The 18406-nt window shown below is 38.8% G+C and overlaps 3 pseudogenes; 2 read left to right on the forward strand and 1 right to left on the reverse strand.

Annotated features, from left to right (window-relative positions):
• Positions 1-2344: 2344 nt before the first annotated feature.
• On the reverse strand, positions 2345-3275 carry LOC126080080 (olfactory receptor 6-like; annotated as a pseudogene).
• A 6011-nt stretch (positions 3276-9286) lies between these two features.
• LOC126080081 (olfactory receptor 2D3-like) lies at positions 9287-10215 on the forward strand (annotated as a pseudogene).
• Positions 10216-16569: 6354 nt separating this feature from the next.
• LOC126079323 (olfactory receptor 2D3-like) lies at positions 16570-17507 on the forward strand (annotated as a pseudogene).
• Positions 17508-18406: the final 899 nt, after the last annotated feature.

Below are 18406 nucleotides of genomic sequence, written 5' to 3' on the forward strand. Positions count from 1 at the left end.
CTACCACCCTTCTTGCTTCTAGGCTTAACTTACAACAGGCCTCAAAAGGTGAGGTACAAAGTGTGACTCATTAGGAGGTTAGCTACATACCGAAAGAATCGCATGATTTTTATATTTATATAAACGGACACCTGGGGAATATGCGTGAGGATGGATATTAAGGGTGTGGGATCATAGTGGAAGGAACTTAAGGTTGGGTCAGGCTGAATTTATTGATATTGGCCCACTAAACAGTGTTTCTTTTTTCTCTTTTAATTTTTATTTTGCTTTAAGTGAAAGTTTAGAGGTAAGTAGGCTTCTCATACAAAAATTTATAAACATCTTACTAAAAAAAAAAAAAAAAAAACTTTTTTTTTTTTACACCTTACTATATACTCCTAATTGCTCTCCCCCTAATAAGATCACGTACTCCTTCCCTCTACTGTCAATTTTTGTGTCCATTTGGCCAGCTTCTGATCCCCTCTACCCTCTCATGCCCCTTTCAGACAGGAGATCCCAACATAGTCTCATGTGTCTACTTAATCCAAGAAGTTCATTCCTCACCAGTATCACTTTCTATCCCATAGTCCAGTCCAATCCCTGTCTGAAGAGTTGGCTCTGGGAATCCTGTCTTGGGCTAACAGAAGGTCTTGGGACCATGACCTCTGGGATCATTCCAGTCTCAGTCAGACCATTAACTCTGGTCTTTTTATGAGAAATTTGGGGTCTCCATCTCACTGCTCTCCTGCTCCCTCAGGGGTTCTAAGCAGAGTTTCTTGATTCAGTGTTTTAACTCAAGGAGTTAGAAAGGGCTCCAACAGTTTGTTTTGTTGGTTGGCTGAAACGGGGACCTAAAAGTGACCAAAACAAATGAAGTTGAAATGTCAGAACTGCTTTGCTGTACTTTAAAATAAGACATCTGAAAGCTTAGGGAGACTGGATTGTTAGTGTATTTATCACATAAAACCTGCTCACACATCTTGAGAGGGTCCAGAGGACACACTTTTCACCACAACTGTGAGAAATAAATTTGTGAGGGGAGCACAGCATCCTTGAAGAGTTCTACTCTGTCCTATAGGGTCGTTATGAATCAGAATAAACTCAGCAGCAGTCGGTTTGGGGTTTTGGAGGTCATCCTTAAATTCTTATGAGATCATATTTCATTATTTCACTCATCCAATGTTGTTGCTGAGCCACATAGAATTCATCTCTCTTCTATCATTTTATAATGGCCAAATGAAAGCATATACTACTCTTCAAGGTATTGCATTCATGTTTGCAAAATCAAAAGAAAAAGAAATGAGAAGGGGAATGTTCTGGGAAAATCCTTCATGTCCAGGCCAAGTACCATCCAAGCAAAAGCTCTTAGCTTCTTGTCAATGCCGATGCTTCCTCCACCTAAGAAGGAGTGGACTTAACAAATTGCTACTAATTTACTTGGGTCTGGTCCCCAGACATTTCATCCAAAAAGATTATATGTAGATGTTCCAACAAAGGAAGGGAACTAAAGCATGAAATTATGTATGATCTCTTTTTCTATAGTTTTTTTCCCTTCTGACATGAGAAAATATTAAAAATCACGCAAGCTTTCTATAGTGTTTTTATTAGAGACTGAAGGAAGTTTGTCTCTTAGTTTCCTAAATTTTAAAAAGTATTTAAAATGAGTTATCAACAAGATCAATTGATTTTGAAAGGAACCAGTTCCCTCACACCCTGAAAAGTAAAGAACAGGTCATAACCATGAAATCTGACTACAACAGAACTTATCTTTGTGCACCACTCCTAAGGTAGAGAAAGGTAGAGAGCAAACAACAAAACCCAACCCCATTGCCATCGAGTCGATTCTGACTCACAGAAATTCCATATGTTACAGAGTAGAACTGCTCTGTAGGGTTTTCTTGGGTGTAACCTTTATGGAAGCAAATGACCAGGTCTTTCTTCCATGGCACTGCTGGTGGGTTTAAATCACCAACCTGTAGGTTAGCAGTTGAGCGCAAACCATTTGCAGCACCCTAGGATTTGAGATGACTTTCAAAACAAAATAAAATCAAAATGGAAAAATCTCACCAAAAAACAGCTTGATAACAACTGATTATTCCTTAACCCCATCTTCATAAAAATTAAAATTATTTCCTAACATTTTACTAATGTATGTTTCTCAGAATTGTGACTATTTCACTCACTGTGTTATAAAAGAAAGTGTTCAGTTAAGATCTGACAGAAAAGGGAATTTTCTTTGCTCTCTGGTTCTAAATCATTGTGCTAAGTCCATACATGTATAATTGCAAGGTTTCCCCAAACGGAGTGTTTTTTTTTTGGAGGTCAAGTCAGTAATAACAAAAGGAAAAGGAATGTCTGTGTCTCTTCAGTGAAGAGAATCTCTCGAGAAAACAGCTCAGCCACTTGTCATGGTCTTTCTATTGGCATCCTTGACCTCCTTATTCCTTAGAGGTAAAGACTGCATATATGACTGAGATCAATTTGTTGGAGTTGAATGAGGCAATGGCTCGAGGTCAAACATACATGAAGATTACAGCTGTGTAGAAGATGACCACCACGGTGAGGTGAGAGGCACAGGTGGAGAAGGCCTTCAGCTGTCCACTAGCTGAGGGTGTGTGCAGGGTGGTAGAGACAATGAATGCATAGGAGAGGATGGTGGCTGAGAGAGGAAACACAAGGATGACAATGGCTAGGGCAAGGTCTACTATCTCAGCCATAAAAAAGTCCACACAAGCTAGTTTGAGAATGGGAGACACATCACAGAAAACATGGTTCAAGATATTGTTACCACAGAAAACAACTTGGGATATGAAGTATACCATTGCCAAGGAGATGGTGAAGCCACTCACCCAGGAACTGATGGTCAGCTGAACACAAAACCCGGTGGTCATCATTACTGGATAGTGAAGAGGCCAGCATATGGCCACATAACGGTCATAGGCCATGGCAGCCAAAAGCACACACTCAATACAGGCAAGTGAGATAAAGAAATAGAGCTGAGTCATGCAGCCCAGGAAGGAGATAGTATTAGGGTGAAGGAGAAATCCAGCCAGCATCTTGGGGACTGTGACAGTTATATACCAGGCCTCCAGAAAGGACACAGTGCTCAGAAAATAGTACATGGGCTTGTGCAGGGACCCAGTGGCCCATACAGTAAGGATGATGACCAAATTCTCCAACAGCACAAATAGGTAGGTGATGAGGAAGAGGAAGAAGAGCAGAACCTGCAGCCAAGGGGCAGTAGGGAAGCCCACCAGTATGGACTCACTAATACTGGCAATGTTGTCCTGCCACATGGTTAGGGTACCAAAAGACAATGTGTTTAATAATAATAATGCCAAATTGTAGAGTGAGATCCAAGTGAGTGGCAAGGGTCGTTCAAGCTACAGAGACTTTATCATAAAACTTATTGCCATGATCTGGTGCTAGGACATGGTTCTGGAGTCATGACAGGCCACAAGATCCTCTGCAGAAAATTTGGGATCAGAACAGGACCTGAAAACAAATCTATCACAGACACAAATCTAAGGATCTCAAATCAGAATTATGAGGTCAGATTCAAGATTCGAGCTTTTGGATCTTGGTCAGAAATAGGTCTTTAGGTAGTACTACCAGTAAATACTTTCCTTGTCAGCATATTCTCAGATTTCAGAGTCAGCTTTAAGGCAGGAGACTATGGAAACTATAATCAGTGCCCAAGGATAGTCGAGGAAGCAGGACAGAGAAGCAGGGAAGTTAAAAACCTGAAGATAATAAAAGAATATTGATTACAAAGAAAAAAAAAAGGTCCACCTGGTCAGGGGAAACACTGACTCTGGCCTACTGAGCTATTTTGGGTGGCGTAGTGGTTTTTTTTTTTTTTAGTGGTTAAGTGCTACGGCTGCTAACCAAAGGGTCGACAGTTCAAATCTGCCAGGCGCTCCTTGGAAACTCTGTGGTGCGGTTCTACTCTGTCCTGCAGGCTCGCTATGAGTCGGAATCGACTTGATGGCACTGGGTTTTTGGTACTGGGTTTTGAAGATTCTAGAAGTGGAGATTAATAATTCTCTGTCTATTTTTAGAGCCCTGGCTTTTAAAGTAGAATGAAGAAATATCTACCCTCCTAGAATGTTTAAACACATTTTGACTTTTTGGATGGCTTCTCATAACACATATAAATAGTTCAGTTTTGATGCCAAATTAATTTGTGAGATTTATCCATTTATGTCCTCTTCAAAGACTAGCTCGAAGTTTTTTTTTATTATTACAGAAAGAAGAATTTGACTAATTGTGTCTACTTCTTGACCCTGGAACTCCTCATTATTTGGATGATGCTTGATGACAAGTTGCATTTATGGAACATTCAATAACTCAGAAGAATCTTGGGCTTCCCAGGGCACAATGTGATCTGAGGAAAGAATTAAAATTTAAAAACTCCTTCTTCAGAAATTATGGTGAAGGAAATAAAAATAGAGGTATAAGTTATCTTAATATTATAAATAAAATAAAACTAAAAAGGGAATCATACTGCTTGAGGAAGCTAATATAGATGGCCTGGAAAGGGGAAAGACAGAATTCAGGGAACTGAAAAGAAGACTAAGACATGGGTTTCATACATGTTTAGTAATTATTACTAAACATACTCATTTGTATGTACTTTGTGGCCGAAGCTACCAGATTTTCCATACAGTGATTGGTTATATGTGTTGGAAAAGTAAAAACAGTTAAATAGAACTCAAATTTGGCTTCTTTCTCCACTAAAAAGAATAATCCTTCAATTAATTTAAATAACTCTCTCAGGGAGGGTAATTTTTGCCCAAGGGGTGTGAGGCGATGTTGAAGCACATAGCCTAAATCTGAACAGTCACAGGACAAGGTTACGCTTGAGCCCAGTGTTGCAGACACTGCATCAATCCACCTCGTTGAGGGTGTTCCTCTTTTCCGCTGACCCTGTACTCTGCCAAGCATCATGTCCTTCTCCAGGGACGGATCCCTCCTGACAACATGTCCAAAGTATATAAGACGCAGCCTTGCCATCCTTGCTTCTAAGGAGCATTCTGGTTATACTTCTTCCAAGACAGATTTGTTCATTCTTTTGGCAGTCCATGGTATATTCAATATTCTCTGCCAACACCACAATTCAAAGGCGCCAATTCTTTTTCAGTCTTCCTTATTCATTGTCCAGCTTTCACATGCATATGGTGAGACTGAAAATACTATGGCTTAAAAAAACTTTTTTTTTTTTCACTTGGGTCAGGCGCACCTTCGTCTTCAAGGTGACATCTTTGCTCTTCAACACTTTAAAGAAGTCCTTTGCAGCAGATTTACCCAATGCAAAGGAATCTTTTGATTTCTTGACTGCTGCTTCCATGGCTGTTGATTGTGGATCCAAGTAAAATGAAGTGCTTGACAACTTAAATCTTTTCTCCATTTATCATGATGCTGCTCACTGGTCCAGTTGTGAGGAGTTTTGTTTTCTTTATGTTGAGGTGTAATCCATACTGAAGTCTGTGGTCTTTGATCTTCATTAGTGAGTGCTTCAAGTCCTCTTTACTTTCAGCAAGCAAGGTTGTGTCATCTGCATAACGCAAGTTGTTAATGAGTCTTCTTCCAACCCAAATGCCCCAATTTTCTTCATATAGTCCAGCTTTTGCTCAGCATACAGATTGAACAGGTATAGTGAAAGAATACAACCCTGACGCACATCTTTCCTGACTTTAAACCAATCAGTAACCCCTTGTTCTGTTCAAACAACTGTCTCTTGATCTATGTAAAGTTTCCTCATGAGCACAATTAAGTGTTCTGGAATTCCCATTCTTCGCAATGTTATCCATAATTTGTTATGATCCACACAGTTGAATGCCTTTGCATAGTCAATAAAACACAGGTAAACATCCTTCTGGTATTCTCTTTCAGCCAGGATCCATCTGACATCAGCAATGATATCCCTGGTTCCACATCCTCTTCTGAAACCACCCTGAATTTCTGGCAGTTCCCTGTCGATATACTGCTCCAGCCACTTTTAAATGATCTTCAGCAAAATTTTTCTTGCGTATGACATTAATGATATTGTTCTATAATTTCCACATTCGACTGGGTCACCCTTCTTGGGAATAGGCATAAATATGGATCTCTTCCAGTCAGTTGGCCAGGAAGCTGTCTTCCATATTTCTTGGCATAGACGAGTGAGCACCTCCAGTGCTGCATCTGTTTATTGAAACATCTCAATTGATATTCCATCAATTCCTGGAGCCTTGTTTTTCACCAATGCCTTCAGAGCAGCTTGGACTTCTTCCTTCAGTACCATCGGTTCCTGATCATGTGCCACCTCTTGAAATGGTTGAACATCAACTAATTCTTTTTGGTATAATGACTGTGTTCCTTCCATCTTCCTTTGATGCTTTCTGTGTCGTTTAATATTTTCCCCATGGAATCCTTCACTATTGCAACTCTAGGCTTGAATTTTTTCTTCAGTTCTTTCAGCTTGAGAAACGTTGAGCTTGTTCTTCCCTTTTGGTTTTCCATCTCCAGCTCCTTGCACATGTCATTATAATACTTTGTCTTCTCAAGACTGCCTTTGAAATCTTCTGTTCAGTTCTTTAACTTCATCAATTCTTTGTTTTGCTGTAGCTGCTCCATGTCCTACAGCAAGTTTCAGAGTCTCCTCCGACATCCATCTTGGTCTTTTCTTTCTTTCCTCTCTTTTCAATGACCTCTTGCTTTGTTTATGTATGATGCCCTTGATGTCATCCCACAATTCGTCTGGTCTTTGGTCACAGTGTTCAATGCATCAAATCTATTCTGATGATGATCTCTAAATTCAGGTGGGATGTGCTTAAGGTCATATTTTGGCTCTCATGGACTTGCTCTGATTTTCTTCAGTTTCAGCTTGAACTTGCAAAGGAGCAATTGATGGTTTGTTCAACAGTTGGCCTTTGGCCTTGTCCTGACTGATGATATTGACCTTTTCCATTGTCTCTTTCCGCAGATGTAGTCGATTTGATTTCTGCATGTTCCATCTGGTGAGGTCCATGTATAGTCACCATTTATGTTGGTGAAAGAAGGTATTTGCAATGAAGAAGTTGTTGGTCTTGCAAAATTCTATCATTCGATCTCTGGCGTTGTTTCTATCACCAAGGCCATATTTTCCAAATACTGATCCTTCTTCTTTATTTCTAACTATCACATTCCAATCGTCAGTAATTATCAATGCATCTTGATAGAATGTTCGATCAATTTTAGACTTCAGCAGCTGATAAAAATCTTCTATTTCTTCTTCTTTGGCCTTAGTGTTTGGTGTGTATATTTGAATAATAGTCATATTAACTGGTTTTCCTTATAGGCGTATGGATATTATCCTATCATTGATAACATCGTATTTCAGGATAGATCTTGAAATGTTCTTTTTGATGATGAATGCAACACCATTCCTCTTCAAGGTGTCATTCCCAACGTAGTAGGCTATATGATTGTCTGATTCAAAATGGCCAATACCAGTCCATTTCAGCTCACTAAGGCCTAGGATATCAATGTTTATGTGTTCCATTTCATTTTTGACGATTTCCAATTTTCCTAGATTCATACTTTGTACATTCTAGGTTCTGATTATTAATGGATGTTTGCAGCTGTTTCTTCTCATTCTGAACCGTGCTTTACTCCGTTCACATCATTAAGGTCAACTCTACTTTGAGGAGGCAGCTCCTCACCAGTCATCTTTTGAGTGCCTTCCAACCTGGTGGGCTCATTTTCCAGCACTATATCAGACAATGTTCTGCTGCTATGCATAAGGTTTTCACTGGCTAATGCTTTTCAGAAGTAGACTGCTGGGTCCTTCTTCCTAGTCTGTCTTAGTCTCGAAGCTCAGCTGAAACCTGTCCTCCATGGGTGACCCTGCTGGTATCTGAATATCGGTGGCATAGCTTCCAGCATCTCAGCAACACGTGAGCCCCCACAGTATGACAAACTGACAGTCACTTGGGGGTCTGTAAGGATTACAGCCAAGAAAATCCTATGGAGCAATTCTACTCTGTAACATGTGCAGCCATCATGAGTCGAAATCTACTGATAGCAACAGTTTTTTTTTTTAATGGCCAGTGATGTTGAGCATCTTTTCATGTGTTTTTGGTCATTTCTAAATCTTCTTTGGTGAAATGTTTATTCAAATCCTTTGCCAACTTTTTGATACGGCTGTTTATCTTTTTTCTTGTTAAAGTGTAGGGATTATTTATATATCCAGGGTATTAAACACTTATCTGATGTATGGTTCCCAAAAATTATCTCCCGGACTATAGGTTGTCTCTTTGCTGATAAAATCCTTCAATATACAACAGTTTTAAATTTTTCTAAAGTTCCATTTATCTATTTTGTCATTTGTTGCTTGTGCTTTCTGTGTCATATCCAAGAATTCATTGTTGAAGGCTAGGTTCCAAAGCATTGCGCCTATGCTTTCTTGTATGATTTTTATGGTTTTAGGCCTCATATTTAGGTCTTTGATACATTTTTAGTTAGTTTTTTTTATATGGTGTGAATTATGGGTCCAACTTCATTCTTTTGCATATGGAAATTCAATTTTCCCTGCATCATTTGTTGAAGAGACTATTATTTCCCTATTGGATGGATATCACACCAATAAATGACCTTTTGTGATGTGCCATAAGTGAACGGGAGCCAAGACCAATCAAATTTTTGGTGAGGGGTTTGATGGGGTTCTGACAAGCATGTCTATAACCTCCTTTTCCATTCTGTGTCATCCCATTCTATAGAGTGGATTCCTTTCTCCTCCTAAGGCTGGGGGTGGGTCTATTGGAATTGCAGGTGTTTTGAAATATAAGAATATATGTATGTATATATATTTGTTCTTTCGGGATATATATATATATATATATATATATATATACACACACCCACATAGATATGGTCTTTTTTCTTCACTAAACCAGTTCATCTCATTCTCAGATCCCAAGTTGAAGTAAATACAAAGTATTTCTTGAAAAAAAGAATAATACATTTAAATGAAAGATAACTCCCCTGATATATCTGTAGTTACAATATGTACATATCTGAACATCAAGATAAGATGAACAATCATCTAGAGTGTGATACTCAGCTTACCAGTTGGATCAAGAAAGGAAAAAACAAAAAAGCCCAAAAAACTTTAAATTGCAGGAAAAAACATACATCCAAAGTAACTGGCACCTGGTCAGAAGCAACCGAAACCCAATAGTCCGATAAGGTATACCTGTTAACATTACACGTATTTACAGAATTTTTGAAGTCACACATTTAGAATGCAACTGTTCTTTTTCTGCTTACAGCTAAATAGGAATAAACATCAACGGGAAAAGAAAACCAAACTTCTGTAGCTGAATTTATCTTGCTGGGTCTTTCACAGGATCCAAAGGTCCAGATCTTGTTGCTCTGTGTTTTCGTCATCATTTACCTTCTCTCTGTATTTGGAGTCTGCTCATAATAATCCTTACCCAAACTGACTCTCGATTTCACACTCCCATGTATTTTTTCCTCAAAAACTTATCCTTTGCTGACCTCTGTTTCTCAACAAGCATCGTTCCCCAGATGTTAGTCCACTTCCTTGTGAAAAAGGAAACCATTTTCTTTGTGGGAGGCTCAATATAGATAGTTGTCTTCATCCTAGCAGGGTGTAGAGAGTGTGCAATGCAAGTGGTGATATCCTATGACCACTATGTGGCTGTCTGCAAGCCCCTGAACTACTCCACCATTATGACCCAGAGGGTTTGTGTCCAGCTGGCCATAGTGTCTTGGATCAGTTGGGCATTTGTGTGTTCAGTGGACAGTGAATTTACACTGTGTCTCCCCTACCAGAGGCAGAATGTAATTAATCATTATTTTTGTGATCCTCCCACACTCCTGAAGCTGGCTTCCGCAGACACCTACCAGGCTGAGGTGGCCCTCTTTTCAATGGGTGTGGTGATCCTCCTAGCTCCTGTCTTCCTCATTTTTGTCTCCTACTGGCATATTTTCTCCACTGTGATGTGGATCCAGTCAGGGGAGGGGAGGCTCAAGGTCTTCTCCACTTGTAGTTCCCATCTCACTGTTGTGGCTCTCTACTATGGTTCTGGAATATTTGCCTACATGAGACCCAATTCCAAGGGAATGAGTGAAAAGGATAAGGTCATCTTTGTGTTCTATTAGGCTATGACTTCCATGTTGAACCCCAACATTTATAGCCTGAGGAACAAGGATGTGAAGTGGGCTCTCAGAAAGCTGGCTGGAAGATAGCCATCAGAGGCAGTTATTTCTGACAATTTTTCATAAGTACTTAGAAATGTGATCGACAGCAATGTCTTCAAAGCCTACATTTTTTCTTCTCCTTGGTTTATTGTCTGAGCTTATTTTCTTCTTCACAAATACTGATTGATTGCCTGCTATATGCAAGCACAACATGAATAAAACTCAGTACCTTACTTAAAAGAACTTCTTCTCCACTAACAAGATAACACAAATATAGAGAATATTTTAAAGGTTAAATGAACTTATCAGGATAAACCAATAGCTAGAAAGAGGCATCACATTTGTTGAAACAGAAGGTTGGTGAAGATGAGAGAAAAAAACTCAGTGAGATGGATTGGTACAATAACCTCAACAATGGACAAAGATATACCAATGATTATGAAGATGGTACTGGACCAGGCAGAGTTTTGTTCTAGTATACATAAGGTTTCCATGAGTCAGAATCTACCTGAAAGCAACTAACAACAACAACAACAGAGTGAAAGGAAAAATAAATAGTGAATTCAAAGGCAAGAAGTCATGGACAAGGTGGCATAGGAGCACAAAAAGCCAAAATTTACCAAATCTAGAGAGGCAAGGAAACACTGGTGGCACAGTGGTTAAATGTTATGGCTCCTAACCAAAAAGGTTGGCAGTTCGAATCCACCAGGCGCTCTTTGGAAACTCTATGGGGCAGTCCTACTGTGTCCTACAGGGTCACTATGAGTCAGACTCGCCCCTATGGAAATGGGTTTTGTTTTGGTTTTTAGACAGGCAAAGTTTATAGAAGAAAAAAATAACCAATTCAATACCTAAGGGGCAATTAGGAAATGAGAAAGGGGAGAGGAAACAGCCATGATTTGTTTTTCACAGCAATATGTGTAAATTGTTAATGTGAAGCCAGGCACAGCCAAATATGTCTATATTTGATTTCCACTTGAACCAAACATATTCAAAACATGACACTTAATTGTCCTCCCCTGTCTGGGTCTCAATAAAAGCATTACCATCTATTTAAATGCCCAGTCCAAAAACTTAAGTTATACTGAACTTCCTTGGCTTATCCTGTAGTATGTCTATAGTCCTCTTAGCTACACTATTAAGATTTCTCCCTAAATCTGGAAACTTTCTCACAGTCCACTGATACCATCCTAATACAAGCCTCTTGAACCTTATCTTATATGAACTTCCTAATCCTTAAAATAGATTTTCAATATAGCATCCAGATGCTTTCTTTTAAAGGAAGGCAACTCAAATCACGTTATACTCCTGCTTAAAATTCTCCAATGGCACTTGGAATAAAAATCCTAACTATACCCTTCAAATTTACTTAACCTAAACCCTGAATATGCCTAAAACCCCTTTCCCCATAGCCGTTACACTCAGCCACAATGACTTTCTTTGTCATTCTAAAAAATGTTAAGCTCATCCGAACATCCAAACTTTGCACTGGAATGCTCTGCCTATCAGATTTGGCACACTGGACTTCTTCTCAATGTTGTCAGCACATTGTCCATACAATTGTCAGCTCCCCATGGGCTCCCTGAACATATTTTGGAAGGCAGTGTCACTCCCGGTCATTCTCTAGCTCCATTATTGTTTTAGTGTGTTTTTAGAACTTTTCTCTGAAATTATATTATTTATTCAATTGGAGACATCCTAGTTAAAACCAAATTTAAAGATGCAATTAAGATAGAATGAAGAAATTAATAAAGAATTATCCAAGATCTAATAGGGGAATTTGGCCATAGTGATATCATAAATATAAGAAAGTAAAATTTCCTAGATTTAAGGAATATTAAATAGTGATAAATGCAAAAGGATAGTCAAATAAGACGAGGACTGAAAGCAAACTTTTTGTCAGTGAAGAGGAGATATTGGGTAGGTGCCTTGAGACTACAGATTGTGAGTTTTTAGCCGAGCCCTATCACTTTTTCCGGGGAATCAAAATTCTCATTTACAGAACAATAAGAGATTAAATAGGATGATTTCTAAATTCCCTTCCAGTTTTAATATAATATGATTGTGAATTACCAATGGTTCTTTAATAATTCACAAACTTAAAAATGTATAGAAAATATTGAATTTCTTAATTAGGACATAGATGAGCATGGTAAAAACCTTCTCAGTTTAGATGAAGTAGACTATAGAGATGAACCTGAATTTATTCTGTTGAACAGTGAATGAACCTACAATAGCCAGGTTTCATTACTTCTGGGACAATAGACAGCCAGTCTCTGTCCTAGTGTTATGTAAGAACTTGCATAGTTTATGCAATTTGTGCAACTCAGTAGGATCCAGCAGCTCAAATGCAAAGGATGGTTTGTTGGCAAAAACCATGATATTCATTTTTGAAATCCATACACAATTATGCAAATATTTTTGCTGAAATTCAGCTAGTAGGGTTTCATATTCACTGATATTAGTTACTCTTGCTAGACATTTTTATAAGTCATAAAACTTTTAAATCATTTAGAATATTCTATTTTGAAGGTTTTTAGTGTGAACAAAATTTAGTAGCTTGTTAGTCTGCAACTTCAGCAAGGTTTAGGGGGCATGGTTTGCTTCTCCTCCACTTATTTTCCAACTCGGACATCTTAAAAAAAAAAAAAGTGGCTAGAATTTATCTGAATGTTTTCCACTCACACGTCTGCCATTGGATGCTGTCTGCTGGCAGGAGTCACAGTTCCACTCCCAATGGACCTCTCTATGTGGTGTCTGCAAGGTCTAAATGATAAAATGTGTATATTCACTGAACACCACAAATATAAACTCCAATCTGAAATAAAATGGTGAGAAAATGAAAAAATTATATGATTATATGGTCACTATATATGAGGGAAACTAGTCTTAGTTCTAGAAGGCATGGTTACCTCAGGCTCAACTAGGCTACCCCAAGAGCAGACAGAATCAATATCTAAAAACACTTCCAACACAAATGAGGTGGCCTAGATTTTGGACAACCAAGACTTTACAATTGATTTACCTTTTAGAAGTATGTACTCAATTTCCTTTTAAATATTTTCACATTAATCAGTACAACTAAAAATAACCAATATAATAATCCAATTTTTCTTATGAAATACTATTGAGTACTTAGCTTTCTTAGAAAGGCAATAAGAAGGCAAAAGACAATCTGAGCTGATGTGGGAAAAAACTGACCTGTCCATATTGGAATGTATAATATTTTTCTTGTATACGCCCATTTGAATTTTTCCCTTTTCTTAACAGAACTTGAATCAGGTGCAGTCCAGAGATTTCAGTCTGTATTTACAATTATAATACAAAAGGTTTAAGGGTATCTTACAAAGTGAGAGCTCATGGGAATTCCCTGTTTACATCAGTTCCTCTCAGGAAAACTATTCAGGCCCTTGGAGAATTTTGATCTGTGTGCTTGAAATAAGTGGTTGGTATAAGGTTAGGATAGAGAAACATTCTGAGTGCCTAGAATAAAAATACAGTAAGAATTGCCTACTGGGATTTGTATCTTCAAGCTGCCAAGGTTTCACCATCTCCCACTCAGCCATGGACTCCCCTCACCAATCCACTGCTCTGTGCTTAGTTAGCTCAGCTGAGCACACCAGGTGAGAGTAGGGAATGTGTCAAGGGGGCTATATCTCTTTAGGAGCTTCTACAGGACTTGCAGAGAATTGAGCATTCTTCTTCAGCACCATTTTTCTTTCTTTTAACCTGTCTTTAACTCTACTTACATAGAACTCTTAGTGTAGAAATTCTGCTACAGGTTGCCTGCAAGGGATTAGATTCTACACATAATATCCGCCCCACCCCCAAATCTCTAAGTAACAGCTTCCCACACTAATGTCATCTTCAAACGACAACATTCTTACCAGATACTACTACCTGCCCTTAGCTGACTCTAACTTTCCATCCCTTTTTACTTTTACCAAGCCCAGCAGGCAGGGATTACCAGGAAACTGGATCTTCCAGAAAATGAGATGGGACCAATGCCATGATTAGGACAGTATATGAATGGCTTTGATGCTGTAAGACCAGTACCTTGCTCTATCCCTTGTCACAATGAACATACATTACCCTGGTCTTAGATGGAAAGTAAATTATTTGTCCAATTCATAATCTTTAGTACTTCTTGAGCAAAAGGTAGGAAGAATAAAAACTTTTTTTTGCAAATTCTTCTATTGCCAAGCCCAGGTGAGCATGCTTCATTTTTCTAGTTGGTCATTCCTGGGGGCACCCACTGATTGCTCCAACAGATACTGTATCTGTTATACTTTACTCACATTTTATTGTTTCTGGTTGTATAAGTGTGTATGGGTTATATAAGTAAAATATGTGTAAATTTGTGTGTGTGGTAGTATGTCTGTGGGATACATGTTTATAGATTTGCTCAAGAGATATTATTAGAAAACTTATCTCTGTCAAGTGATGGAGATAAGATCACTAATAGTCATTCCGAGAGGAATTTATGAACTAGGAAAAAAGAGCAACTTGAATGTAAATACATTTTGTACAACAGAAAAATTGTATCAATAGTTGGGGGTAAAATATCTAGGGGAGCAGATAAGCCAAGAAAACCCCATGGAGCAGTTCTCCTCTGTAATACATGGAATGGCAACTGACAGCAACAAAAACAGCAGCATCAACTCTCTGTTTCATTTTCGGTTCCCTAAAGCAGAACCTAAGAAGAGAACTTAAGTGCAGGTGGTTCACTTGAAAAGTGAACCCAGGAAGCAAAGATAAGGAAGCAGGAGGCATGAGACAGGGGCCAACTAAAATCTGATAGAGTGCGGATTTCTGAAGTTGTTACTGTAGGCCATACATTCTCAATGGGGGCAATATAGCCCCCAAGGTTATTGGAAGGCAGAAAAATCCTAGATACCGCAACGATACTTGGCCCTTCAAAAGATCACAGTACATGAATGGATATATGGTAAAAGTATGCTATAAAATTCCGTGGGGGTGTTGATTAGGGTAGAATATTCTAAAAAGGCTCCTTAGGGGGTAGGTTATGAAAAAGGTTGATAAACACAATGGGGCTCAATTCTGTAGGGCTCAATTTCTAAGAAACACACAGAATGCCTCCAAGATATATCTAACACATTTATTCATCAAATGCTATTATTGCTCATTGGTTGAAGGTTGTCTCTGAGGGTATTTACTTGCCCATAATTCCAAAGCCCTGGAGCAGAATGCTGAGAGACTGCCATCAGTCATCAGGTCCTCGAGGTGGAAATGTCAGCAGTGCCAAGTGAGTGAGAACTGTCCATCACAGGTGAAGCTGAGGTGAGAGGCGAGAAGAGGGTGTGCCTGCCATGGAGCTATATAATCTGCTAATATCCTATTCAGAATTTCAAGGCTGCTGGTTGATCTTGGCCTCTCTTCCTCCAAAAAGGTCTTGGGCATGTAAGTCTCATTATGACGATTTCTGAGAGTCTTATTTCTTCATGCTACTTTTACTTTTTGTCATGTGATATATTAGAGCCAGGGCCAGGTCCAGGATTATGATCCATTGACAAAAATTTCCTTTTTCCCTTACTCTGTTTTGACTGCTATTTAAGTAGCCTGTTTGTAAAAATGTTATGGGGAAAAAATCCAAAAACAAATAACTACAATTTATCTTTTGATTCCAAAATATATGTCCTATTCTATTATAGTCCCTAGAGAAGGACATCATGCTTGGCAGAGTACAGGGTAAGCAGAAAAGGAGAAGACCTTCAACGAGGTGGACTGATGCAGTGGCTGCAACAACGAGCTCAAGCATAACAACGATTGTGAGGATGGCTCAGGACCGGGCAGTGTTTCCTTCTGTTGTGCATAGGGTCGCTATGAGTCGGAGCAGACTGGACAGCACCTAACAACATCAACAATTCTATTATAGATGAATTTGTCATTGATCTCTGGGTTTCAATGAGCTGTTAGTTATTTTTGCATCTAAAACAAAATGTGCTTTTTGTTTTGTTTGTTTTTTACTGACTAAACCAGTTCACCTCATTCTCAGATTCCAAATTGAGGTAAATACAAAGTATTCCTTGAGAAGAAACAATAAAATTGAGACAAAGACACCCAAAGATAACTCCCCTAATATATCTACATATTCATTTAACAAATGTACATATCTTAACATCAAGATTAGTCGAGAAACCATGTAGAGTGTGATACTCAGCTTACCAGTTAGATCAAGAAAGGAAAAAAGTGAACAAACAAACAAACAAAAAAACCTGTAAATTGCAGGAAGCAACATGCTTCCTAAAGGTAACTGGCCCCTGATACGAAGCAGCTGAAATCCAATAGTCCAATAAGGTATGCCTGTTAACATTACACTTGTTTACAGAGTTTGTGAAGTCACACATTCAGAATTTACCTGTTCTTTTTCTGTTTACAGGTAAACAAGAATAAACATCAATGGGAAAAGAAAACCAAACTTCTGTAGCTGAATTTATCTTGCTGGGACTTTCACAGGATACAAAGTACCAGATCTTCTTGTTCTGTTTTTTTCTGATTGTTTGCCTTCTCTCTGTATTTGGGAACCTGCTCATAATAATCCTTACCCAAACTGACTCTCGACTTCACACTCCCATGTATTTTTTCCTCAAAAACTTATCCTTTGCTGACCTCTGTTTCTCAATAAGCATCATTCCCCAGACATTAGTCCACTTCCTTGTGAAAAAGAAAACCATTTCCTTTGCTGGAGGCTCAATACAGATAGTTCCCTTCATCCTAGTAGGGTGTACAGTGTGCACTGCTGGCGGTGATGTCCTATGACCACTATGTGGCTGTCTGCAAGCCCCTGCACTGCTCCACCATCACAACCCAGAGTGTTTATGTCCAGCTGGCCGTAGTGTCCTGGATCAGATGGGAATTTGTGTGTTCAGTGGACAATGCATTTACACTGTCTCCCCTACCCAGAACAGAATGTAGTTAATCATTATTTTTGTGAACCTCCCACACTCCTGAAGCTGGCTTCAGCAGACACCTACCAGGCTGAGATGGCCCTCTTTTCAGTGGGAGTTGTGATCCCCCCAGTTCCTGTCCTCCTCATTTTTGTCTCCTACTGGCATATTCTGTCCACTGTGATGTGGATTCAGTCAGGGGAGGGGAGGCTTATGGTCTTCTCCACTTGTGGTTCCCATCTCACTGTTGTGGCTCTCTACTATGGTTCTGGAATATTTGCCTACATGCGACCCAATTCCAAGGGTATGAGTGAAAAGGATAAGGTCACCTCTGTGTTCTATTCGGTTATGACTTCCATGTCGAACCCCATCATTTACAGCCTGAGGAACAAAGACGTGAAGGGGGCTCTCAGAAAGCTGGCTGGAAGATAGCCATCAGTGGCAGGTATTTCCAATGTTCTTCTTAAGTACTTTCAAACATTGTGCCTCTAGTTCGCATTGACAATAGTATCTCCAATATGCTCATCCCTTTTCTTCCCTTGATTTATTGTTTTAGCTTAGTTTCTTTCCACAGATATTTACGGAATTCTTGCTCTGTGCAAGTACTGTGTCCAGCAACTCACAACATGAGTAAAACCATGTCTTTCTTAAAAGAATTTAAAGTCCAAAACAAGATAACACCAATATAGAGAAAAATATTTAAAAAGTTAAATAAAGAAGTAGTCTAAGGTAGGAAAAAAGGAAAATATTTTGTACCAAAGGCAAGGGCAATAGCTTATTTGAAGATCAGGAGAATTTTATGAAGGTTACTGTACTGAAATAAGACGTGATTTATTAGTAAGATTTCAACAAGTAACAATGGAGCAGAGAAGATGCCTATAGGAAAGAATAACTGGACGAAAAGCACAGGGATGGGAAAGTGAGGGCATGTTAAAGGGAAATAATATGTGACAGGAAACAATGCTTAGAAACAAATTATGGGTGGTCTTGTCAATATATAAAATAGTTTGTACTGTATTCTGTAGAGGTTTTTAACATGCAAGATTAACCAGATTTCCCTTCAGTAAAATTGACGATGATCTGATCATACCTCACTTTAGGAGCTTCATTCTAAAGGACAATAACTGAAAGGATTAATCTTGGCAATTTGTATGATCCAAGTCCCACATTTCTTCAAAGGTTTTAGATACTATGTGGACAGAATTTTTCATCTAGTCCTTAATTTCAAGTGTGAAGGAGATCTTATAGATTATATTATCCAACTACCTAATGCTTTATTCTTCTCTGAAATTTCCTCACTTAATAACCTACACTTAGTTAGCCTATTATTA

This window comes from Elephas maximus, chromosome 7, assembly GCF_024166365.1.
Source record: "Elephas maximus indicus isolate mEleMax1 chromosome 7, mEleMax1 primary haplotype, whole genome shotgun sequence".
Lineage (NCBI taxonomy): Eukaryota > Metazoa > Chordata > Mammalia > Proboscidea > Elephantidae > Elephas > Elephas maximus.